The following is an 11,636-nucleotide window of genomic DNA, read 5'->3' as shown; positions in this document are numbered from 1 at the left end:
GTGACTGCTCCTAACTTGTAGTCATGTGCAAACTTAGTCATCCGGAGCTCTTTGGTATTGACTTTTACTTCAGAGAAGTAGATGTTAAACAGGAAAGGTCCCAACACAGAACCCTGGTGACTCCACCAGTAGTTCATCTCTTTGTGGAGGTAACTTTGCCTATTTTGTTTTCTTGCATCTTATCTGTGAGCCATGTGGCAATCCAGTAGGTGACATAGGAGTCTATTCCTAGTTTATTTAGCTTTTTCACGATGCCTGAGTGGAGGATTGTGTCAAATGCTTTGGCTAGGTCAAGGTATGCAATGTGTACCATTGTACCTTCCTATATTGCATTGGTGACCTTTTCAAAAAAAGTCCATCAGATTCAGTAAGCATGACCTGCCCTTGACAAATCCAAACTGAAACAGAACTGGTGTTTGGAGACTGCCTGTTTCCTTATAAGTCTTTCTATGGCTTTGCAGATTAGGCTGTTCGGACATTAAAGTTGATTTTGTTACTGTCCTTTGTAAAATGCTACAGTAGTTAAATTTGGTTTTATGCATTGCATATAATTTAACTATTTGTTTTTAAATTATTTTATAATGTTTATTTCCTTAACTTGCTATGTTCTTTAACTGAACTTCACTTGCACACATAAAACTATTTACTTTAACTTTGCTGGTTTCATATAAATCATTATTTACTTAAATTACTTACATTTGCTATGGGTGTTTTGGGGGTGATATCACCTTCACTGGGATTCCTTGCTAGGTTACAATGCTTATGTCAGATGTAGAAAAGTACTATGACTTCACATAAATAATTATTTATTTACGTAAATTACTTACATTTACTATGGGTATTGTTGGGGTGATATCACCTTCACTGGGATTCCTTGCTAGGTTATCATAATGCTTATGTCAGGTATGCTGTAGAAAAGAACTGACTTCATGGGCAACCAAACATATCTTCCAGGTATGTCTTGAAACAACTGGTAATGTCTGCTAATATGCTGTATGCTGAGTAGGAGTTATATACCTCCACAAACACAGCCACACCAGGTTCATTGGATCATGTGAGAATATTAGGCTAACTACCATGAATGGTAATTATAAGTCTTGCTAATAAGCTGAGGTCAGAATCAAACCCAGTGATTTGTGTCTGAGGTGAAGACCTTAACCATTATGCTAAATCCACCCCCAATGATTTGCAACTAACTGTATGTTGCTGCATTTTCACACATGCTGATACGATATCTTACAGTGATCCTTTCACACACCGCTTCCCCAGTGTTCTGCTTTCCCGCTTCCCCACCTCAGTTGTCGACTATCCGGACTGCGCCCCCCTTTTGCAAAATCCTGGAGCCGCTACTGCCCACTTTACATTTCAGTTTCTTTCTGCCCATCTCACTTTTTTCATCTCATTCGAGTATTCTTCACCACTCTCACATAACCAGGTTCTATGTCAAAATGGACCCTACTACTCTTATTTATTTATTTATTTGACATTTGTTGACCACGTTAGCCCGACTGAGCCAGAGCACTTTTTTAGCGGAGGACCAGGGGGAAAAGCTCCGCACAAGTATTACAACCAAATAGAATAGTAAATTCAAAGTTACAGTGTGATATAAAAGCAAAGCCTAATAATGATATACATTATTTATACATCAGAAATGATATACATACATATAGCGAATAATCAATCAGTAGAATCACTGTAATAGAAGGTTAATGTACATATCCAAGGAATACCCGCTCAGGAATAAGAGATGATGATATATGGTTTACTAAAGTAGATCCAGAATAGAGTAAATTTGTAGGATTCCCTCGTCAAGCAGTAGCAAAAAGTTATGACCACTGTCTTTGACTCATCAGCTATACTGTTCCTCTCTCCCTCTTCTAGCTTTATTATCTACCTGCTGACTAATGTCTCACACTTTTTAAGTCAATTTTGTTTATTCCAGGCATCTATACTGTAACCCTCTTTACTCATGTCTTATAAGTCATATCTAGTGTCTGCTTGTCAGAAATATTTTGCATGTACTGCTTGCACAGTAAATGTTTAAACTTGGAATTTAATATTATGTAGAATGTCACCCAGAAGAAATGCATCTACTGTCTAGTGCCACTCAGGACAATTACTTGTTTTTATCTAGATGTGTCAAGAATTATCTTCTAATGTATTTTTGTAAAAAAAAAATATTTTGTCATGAGTATCTTAAATGTATCTGTCGGAGCTTTCCTCTTGGGCCACTACTGAAAATGGGCTTTACCCAAACAGACTTTCCCGGTTAACAAAAAGAAATAAATAGATAAGAAGAGTAGAGAACAATTGAGATGAAAAGGAGTAGAATGTCAAATACATTTAAATGGTACACTATATAGGATTATTATTATTATTTTGCCATAAAGCAGATGCAATGTAATGCAATATGTTCATGATATCCATTTATCTGGCTGGAAAGGTACCTCCATCCTCTGTCTACATCATATAGCTCTTCTAAGTACCCCACATCTTCACGCTCGCTGCAAAGATACATTCATTTGACTACCTGGATAAATCTGCACTGGGTTAATGAAGGTAAACAACCCAATGGTTTCCCATTCACAACCTCTACCAAGCAACTTTAGGCTTATTACGTCTGTAACTATAGGCACAAAAAACATGAAGCAGATCAAGGACCAGCAGCTAGCTTTCCAAGGTCCGGTACTTATCTCCAAAACTAAAGAGCTTAAAAAAATGGCCATTTGCAAATGCACAAACCACAAAGCTTAAGTGCATAAACTGTCTAAATACATTTATTCAAGCCTTTACAATTTACAAGTAAATGCAGCATAAAGTGAAACAATTAATGGCATTTTTGCAGGGGCAAAATCCACTATACTCCACATATGGGGTGTTTCACTTCCCATACAACTTGATTTTAATATTCACATTTCAGAGTTACTGCACTTCATAGAAATTGAAATCAGTAAAATACAACATAAAATTGCCTCACTATTTCTCCAGAAGGGTGTAGCATTGCTGTACAAACAAGAAATGCAATTCAAGCAATTATGCCATGCTCCCATGTTTAATGAGTAAGAATGTACAGGCAGTTACATTCTTGATCAATAAATTCTGAGAAAAATGGGGACTGAGCATCGTAGTACTAAAGAGATGAATGCCATAAGCTACATTTAAACTCAGATTCTATTCTCAGATAATATCAACTCCTAGGAAGGGTTTTTCAGTAAGTTTAGCTCCTTGAACACTAATTAAAAATAAAAAGAAACTTTTAAACAAAGGTAAAACATTTCTTACTTTATTTCTAGGAATTGCAAATGCTTTGCTTTACTGCCTATTTGATAAAACTGACACATTAAGAAATACTCCTAAGACAATTAACTGGTTTGCAACTTTCTGTCAGATCAATAGTAAAAGTAAAATGAAAAGCTACTCAATTAACATACCTGTCAAGTGTCCAGATTTTTCCCTCATATTTTTATGTAGCTCCCACTGTATTTCATGTAGAAGTAATAGACTGTAGTTTTCCATTACACCACAAGGTGGAGCTTATTTTCAAGAATATAAAAGACAATTTCAGAAGTGAAAGAAGGGCAGAATGGAACACTAGCTGAAGGAGGTAAGACTGAAACACATAGCTGAAGGGAAAAGGGCCTTTCTAGTGCTTTGGGACAGGGAAGTGAAGTAGCAGATTGTGTCTGTCTCTAGCTGAAATCCTGGATGATGGTATTTTGTGGAATCAGGAGAGAAGTCTTAAACCAGTAGCTCCATGTCTGCTATGATTCAGCAAGAAAAGGAGTTCCCTTGGGCCTAGAGAAGAGTTCTGGTAGGTGACTTTCTACTTTTCTCATCAGAGGAACCACAGTGCCTGGTCACTAGGACATTCTTGATGGAGTGGTGAGAGGCTCTGGTCATCATTTTTATATTTTTATAAGATTGCAGTCCCCCCTAAATGCTTTGTGGATTACAAATAACTGGGATCCATATGATCTCCAACTTGGGCCCCATCATGCCAGCAGCAAGACTGTAAATAGTCACTGGCCAGTGAACAGGGTATAATAGAGTATTTCATAGTTGGTCTGTTTAGAATTGATCAAGGGGGTAGAGAGTGTTAGTACTGCTGAATGACATTGCATTTTCTCATATTTTATTGTTGCATTATAAATCCTCATTGTTCAATGACATTGCATTTTGCTTGTGTTAGTACTGCTATCTTCAAGAATTTTGCTGCTCAATGACATTGCATTTTCCCATATTTGTATTGTTGTATTATGACTCTTTTATTGCTTAATGACATTGCATTTTTTCCTGTGTTTGTATTGCTGCATTAAAAAGTTTTACTGCTCATTGATATTGCCTTCTTTCTGCATGTTTGAATGTCAAGACTTTCTTCTGTTGAGTTCTGGGGAAGAGGGTGAATGTATGTTTTTATTGCATGAATATCTCACCTTGCTTTATTGCTAACTCGTGCACTGTTGAAATAATTTGTGTATGGTTGTGCTATTGCCTTTTTAAACTAGATGTGTCACATAGAATAAAATCTGTCCCTCTTGCCACCTTGGTGTGTTGGGCCTATAGGGGTGTCACCAGAGTCAGGTAGGAAGGAACACATATCTCGTCAGCTACACCTGTGGGTGCGCTACACTTATCATAAAATTTGTGGTTTTCTGGCAAATCATTGAAGACTGAAATCATTAAATATTAAAAGACGTTTGAGTTTTAGACTTTGTATCCTTTAAAAATGCATGCTAACATAACACCTTTTATTCTGACAACTTTCTAAATTTATAAGGGCAATGATTAAAATGTGTCCCTATTTGGGGCCTTTACCCCTCCATTATTTTTTCACTTTGCCCAGTTTTCATGTGCTAAGAGGTTGAGATATATATTAAATAATTATATCTCTAAGAAGTTTCCTCAGGGTTCAAGATAGACACAAGTTTATTCAAGAAAGCACAGTAAACTACAATTACTTAAAATTATAACTTGATGAAAAACTTACAGAACAATTTTGCTACAGATGTCAGTGGCTCACCTGGTACCACACTCACCTCTGGCACAGGAAGATGAGAAGAGTTTTATCCTCACCCCGAGTACTTGGATTGATTTTTCCAATACTGACACTGCAGGTTAGCATAAGGGGTACTGCACTCCTGGGTGTACTATCTTTCATATAAGAGATTAAACCGAGGCCCCTTCTGTCTGAGTTAGTGGCAGCTCAGGTAGATGTGAAAGATTTGGGACACTTCACAAAAAGAGCAGGGAAATTTCCTTGGTGCCCTAGTCAAATTTTGTCTATTTGGTATAAATATCATCTCGTGTCTCCCATGAAAAAAGACGATTAACTAGGTCAACAAGGATAAATATATAAATGTCTGCTATCCATTCTTTCTGTCAACAGGCTTTATATTTATTGAACCTCTTCTCCCATCAGCTGAGGGAGTCCCCAGTAATGTCTGGTTTCAACAAGTTCCTATCCATCCATCCATCCACGTACAAGTCATTTTTCACATTTTTGCACATGGGTTCAGGTTGTCACATCAACAATGGCAATCTAATGTTCCCACTACTGGGTGGGCAGCTGCAACTCATTTATTCTTTCTGACATATATAATTTCAAAGGCATGCATCTGGAGCATTTCACCCCAGGCCTCCTCTGAAAATTGGCTTTGTTACAAGTCGGAATTTCTCGGTAAACAAATGTTAAATAAATATATATATATATATATATATATATATATATATATATATATATATTATCTGTGACAGTGCTTGGATTAATCTTGACTTGAACTTGGGCATGACTGGACTGGCATTGTTGTAACACTGACAAGTGAAAGCAGCTATGACACAGTAATTCAGTGCTTTAAGTAATTTAGAAGGGACAGAGTGGAAACTTGAGGGGGAAAGATGGTTTATGTGATGGAAGGGATCAAAGCAGTATTAATGGAAAATGTGTACCATGAGGAAGAAGATGTACTGGAGAGAGAGAGAGAGAGAGAGAAGAAAGAAGAAAGTGGCCTTCCTGTGGATCAAACTGGACTGATCCTGATGAAAAACATTTTGAAGTGGATATCATCTTCAAGTTAGGCAGTTCTATAAAGAAGACAGCCAATGGCTTTAGTTGGAAATATGTTGAAGAGTGATAGTAATAGAATACTCTAATAACACAAGGTGGACTGGAGGATTTCTGCATAAGGTATGGAGAGGAAAGAAAGGTTATTGGAAGCAATAAACATGTCTTTGCACAAATGCTAAACCAGTTAGCATCTGGAAATGAAAAGAATTGCAGCTATGCAACGGGGGAAAGTGTGAGACATTGCAGGAAGGATAATCAAAAATGCATTCTGTATAACATATTTATTGGTGTACTTTAAAATAGTAAAACTTCAGTTAACAAAACTTATTTGATGATATGTAACATACATTTAATTTATGTGCATAACATTTAATTCAAAAACATTTAAACATCCATTAAACTCTTACCAGCAATTAAATGACTGACTAGACAAAACAAAACGTTTTGCTTAATTTTGGAATTTAATATCTTCCGTGGTACTATTACATTTAAATTATGTGGGAGAACAGTACTGAAATAAATTACAAACCTAATTTGTTTTATTCTGCCATCTTTAAGTAGTCTAATATGTTCAGCCATATCAAAAACCTTAAAGGACTTTAAGATGCCTTCAAATATGCCTAATAAAATGTATTCCAGTATTGTTAGATAAATCAAAATTTATATACTCTTTATCACATTTATGAATATGAGTTCTATCATTTTGTTTTTCCTGTGTAAAATAAATTATACTAGTATTTCAAAATTTAAAACCATTGTTTTTAAAATCTCTTATTACCTAACTACATATTTGCAAACATTATAACCATTGCTTAGAAAAAGTACTTTTTGTAATAATTCTGCAGCTACCCTCCCCCACCTTAAAAAAGTTTCGAAATAATTTGGATTGAATGATTATGAATGCCAACACTGTTTTCATAAGATGTACTTTGTCTGCCCCCACACACACACACACACACACACACACACACACACACACACACACACACACACACACACACACACTCTCTAAATTTGTAATCCCACAACTTTATTAACTATTTATTGTAGAATACACATTCCCCGGGATTCATGAACCTTGCGCCAGGCGCCAGCATAGCGTCGGCGTTATAACGCCAAATATGGCTGCTTAGCGATTCAGGTATGAATGAATTCCACGTGCACTACCGGCGTGCGCAGGACCGTCCCCGCCCCCGGCGTAGGTATGCAAAACACACTGTGTGCGGTATTGCACCATGCAAATGAGGGCAATAGCGATCCACGAAGTGGCGCAGGCGTAGCGTAAAGAACGCGGCAATGTAAACCAAAAACGGTTTACATTTACCCAAACATACCGGAGGAGTAACGGAAGGCTGTCAAAGTCAGGTATCATATAGGTGCAATATGCCAATGTGGAAAGGCACCGAGAATGTCCAAAGAAAATATGCACAAAATGTAAAAAATGACATAAATGGCACGTACGTAGAAAGAACAGCAGACCCGGGGGATGTGTGCACAGAAGTTGTAAAGCAATGAAATAATATGATAATGTCCGAAAAGAGCATTAGAACACAAATCAGCTGCACCGCCACCACACACCATAGTATGTATGTAAAGCTGCAACCCCAGCGCAATGGTTGTCAAGGAGTGGAGGCGGTGTCTGGCACCGTAACCAGGTATTAGTAGTCAATTCCATGCAAATGAGGCAGATAATAGTGAATCGCAAAACGGCGCCAGCGTAAGGATGGAGCAAACGGCGTAGCGGTACTACACCGAGGAGTGGCCTACACCAGATACATGTCAACCACACAGGGGTGTGCCACTGTAGGAGGAAGGATATTGGAGGACAGCAAACCTAGGCTGTACAATGCATATTACAGCATCATGACTGGCGTGTTAGGAAATAGATGCGCTGACAGTACAGAATGCGCGTACAAATGCATGTGCACGAGGACGACTACGTTCCCGAAACCAGTCATGTGACGGCCTCACCGGCAACAACCAGGGATATAGGAAGGTAATGCTGAGAATACGAGGAAATGCGGAAGCAGTGTAAATGTATCCGTAACGAGCAATTAACACCAATCAATGCAGGAAGGGCAAACGCCGGCAGCTGATAAGTCTGCATGCAGACTCCTGCAGAACGGGAAAGGGGAGGCATATGAGAGCAAAGATAATAGGGTATGTAGTAGAAATGCAAAGAGCAAAGAACCGAAATAGCACCGCCAACTACAGATGTAGGATAACTGCGGGCGCAGATAAAATGCATCATATGCCATGTGCGTGCAGGATGCAGTAATGTAAGATGCCAGGCGAAGGCAATGCAGGCAACTGTAATGTTACACTACAGGCAGTACCGTTGCAGCTGCAAGCGTAAAACCACGGAAATAATCCATGGATAGGGCCGCACAGACACACCCAATGACATCACCGGGTATACAGCACAACAGTAATAAATGTGAATGCGCACAACACACAGCGCGATTTCCCAAACGCCGCACCGTAGGGTGTAAACAGACGGGGAACTTTTAACATGTATATGCTGGGTGCCGCCGTGGGCGTGATGCATAGGTATGTGGCAGAGACAGACGGAGTTGCGGAGGGTGGTGCCGACAACTACCGTAGGCCTCACAGGAGAAGGAGAGTGTTCAGACCAAGGGTGACCTACCAGGGCTGCGAGACCTGGAGATAGTAGAGCTACAGGGTGGACAGGGACACGTTACAGCAAATAGTGGAGCTGTGCGGGGCGCGCCTGAGAACAAGAGACAACAGAGGGGAGCCCATCCCAGTGGACACAAAGGTATGTGTGAGCTTGCGAATACTGGCTACAGGTACCTTCCAAAGGCCCACCGGGCACATATTGGGCATCTCACAGGCATCAGCATCCAGGGTACTACACCAGTTCCTGGATGCCATGTTACCACATGCCCATGAGCACATAAAGTTCCCCACATCTCAGGAGGAGTTGGCTAGCAATATCCGCCGCTTCCACCATGAGGCACAATACCCGGAGGTACTGAGTGCGGTAGACTGTGCGCACATAGAAATCAAGTCACCCCCTGGGGAGCAGGGCAGGCGCTACATAAACCGCAAGGGATACCCCTCCATCAATTGCCAGGTCGTGTGCAATGCGCGGGGCATTCTCATGGATGTGTGTGCTGGCAGCCCTGGAAGCTACCACGACTCCCATATCTGGCATGCCTCACAGCTGTATCAGGTATTCGCCAGTGGGGACATCACACAAGGTCACCTTGTGGGGATGCTGGCTACGCGACTGGAGCCGTGGTTGATGACACCCATCAGATATGCACACACACACAAGTAAGAGCGCCATCATGAGAGACTCGCACAATCGAGAATCTTCATAGAGCGTGTGTTGGGACTGTTGAAATCACGGTTCCGGTGCTTGGATACATCCGGTGGAGCCTTGCAGTACTCTCCAGGCACAAGTGCCCACATATTCATAGTATGTTGTATGCTACACAATATGATTCTGCGGAAACAGCTGCTGCAGGGACATAATGCCGGAGGGCCACCAAGCCCGCCACAACTGCCAGGGCAAGCACAGGCACAGGGCGTCGGCGCCACGGACACACTGAGCCAGCCCCAGTAGGTAGACAGAGGCGCACCCAATATGCCTACGCCCTGGCAAAGAGGGAACGATAGCACATACTTTGACAGTGTAGGCCCCATGGACTGTCACCTCCTGACCTGCACACACAGTAAAATGGACGCCACACAAACATGTCCGCCCGTACTGTGTACCGTATGTGCGGACGTATGTGTGACTCAACAAAGGCACCGGCCAAACACTGCACACCCAATAGTCAGCAGAGCATGGAACGCCAACACCTCAACGCCGCCGGTTCAACAGCACACGGCGAAGCCATATGCTGCCACTATCGGCGCAAGTCGACCACACATGTGCGCATTTGCATACACAGATACCGAAATACATATCAGTACACATGTACAAATATATGTACGCATACACAGATAGAAAGGACAACAGGGTAATATGGAACCCAGGGATGCAAGGTCACAGATAAGTAAGACGAAATCACCACATATTAAACATAGTGACCGACAACCCGATCATCCTGGAGGGTGGGCAGGGCAGGTAACGCCAGCCATGGAAATGTTAACCTGCAGCAATACATATCTGCGTGTCGGGATGGTCACCGGTCCACGGTACAGTAGCAGGATATGTGTAGGGTCACCACCTGTCCCACGTTGTGAGGACAGTCCACCTTTGGGCAGTTGTGTCCTGCAAAAACAATGACAAAATGGCAAATGTCCTGAGATTGTAGGACAAAACCATTTCCCATAATTACTCTATTAGTTGCAGAAAACAGTTATTTTGTAGAAGAAACATCTAAATATGATAATAAACAGAATAAGCAACTGTAATGCTACAGCTTTGTATTCCGTCAAAAAAGTGAATCGCTGTCCTCTGTACTGGCCGTGGGTATGTGTTGGCATGCAAAACCTGACGTACGTACTAAAAATGTCCCACCTTGGCCATTTGAAAAGGTGGCAACCCTACATATGTGCGTGTCATATCCACAGGACATGAGTGCGGAGCCGGCGATGCGGCCAACGTAGGTATTGTGTCCAACCGTCGCGGCGGAAAGCATACCAGTGAAGTGTACGACATTATGAGGAACGTACCTCATCTGGGGTGTAAAACAGTGCATGTTCCTCGCAGTTCCTCCAAGTTCCACATTGAAAATGTCTCTCAAACAACCATTGTTAGGAATGTATATAAATGACATCCTGGTAAATAGAATGTACTCATAGTAAGTTAGTAAAGGTTCTTCACTGTAAGTAAATCAGCATATCATAATCAACCTATGACCTACTTAGCTGAAGTTGTCACTATGCCATTACTATGTGTTCCACATTATGCCCATGTGTTTCACATTACTACTGTGTGTGTTCCCCACTCCGGCAATAGAAGGTTGACAGCCATGGCGGCAATATGTGTATGTGTGAGGTGAGGTTGTTGTGTGTTCCGCTGTGTGTGTGTAATGTGTGTGCCAGTGTAAACTGTGTATGAAGGTGACATGTCACAGCCGGAGTGTAATAATAGGCGTAGGCATACAGTACAGGAACCATAGGCGTATGTACAGCAGTACCCACAAAGTAGTACCGACATCTCCTCAGTGGCTATGCCGCATTAGCGACGTAAAATGATGCAAAGCGCCAAATGTCCCAAAGTGTACCACAGGGCCATAGCAAACAGGAGATGCAAAGGACGCATGTACAAACCACGACCGTAGGTATGGCGGCCATAATGTACACTCCACACGGTCCGTCGGCAACGTTACACAGCATCAGGCATGTACGGCGAAAATACGAATGTGCCATCCGGGCACCGATCGTGAACAGTCACGGTCTGGTAAATACCGCGGTGTGTTCCGCGACTGTGGCGTAAGTAGCGACACACGAATAGGAGGCTACCGGTAGCATACAGTCCGCCCCAAGTATAGGACCACAATCACCGTAACTATCAGCGACAAAATGCCAATGGATGGTAGGCACGGACGAACATCCGCAGATATATAACCCGATGTGAAGGAGGAATACGTGC

The sequence above is a fragment of the Protopterus annectens genome, chromosome 2.part2 (assembly GCF_019279795.1).
Source record: "Protopterus annectens isolate FY-2018-M chromosome 2.part2, PAN1.0, whole genome shotgun sequence".
NCBI classification, from domain to species: Eukaryota; Metazoa; Chordata; order Ceratodontiformes; family Protopteridae; genus Protopterus; species Protopterus annectens.
This window is presented reverse-complemented; position numbering follows the sequence as displayed.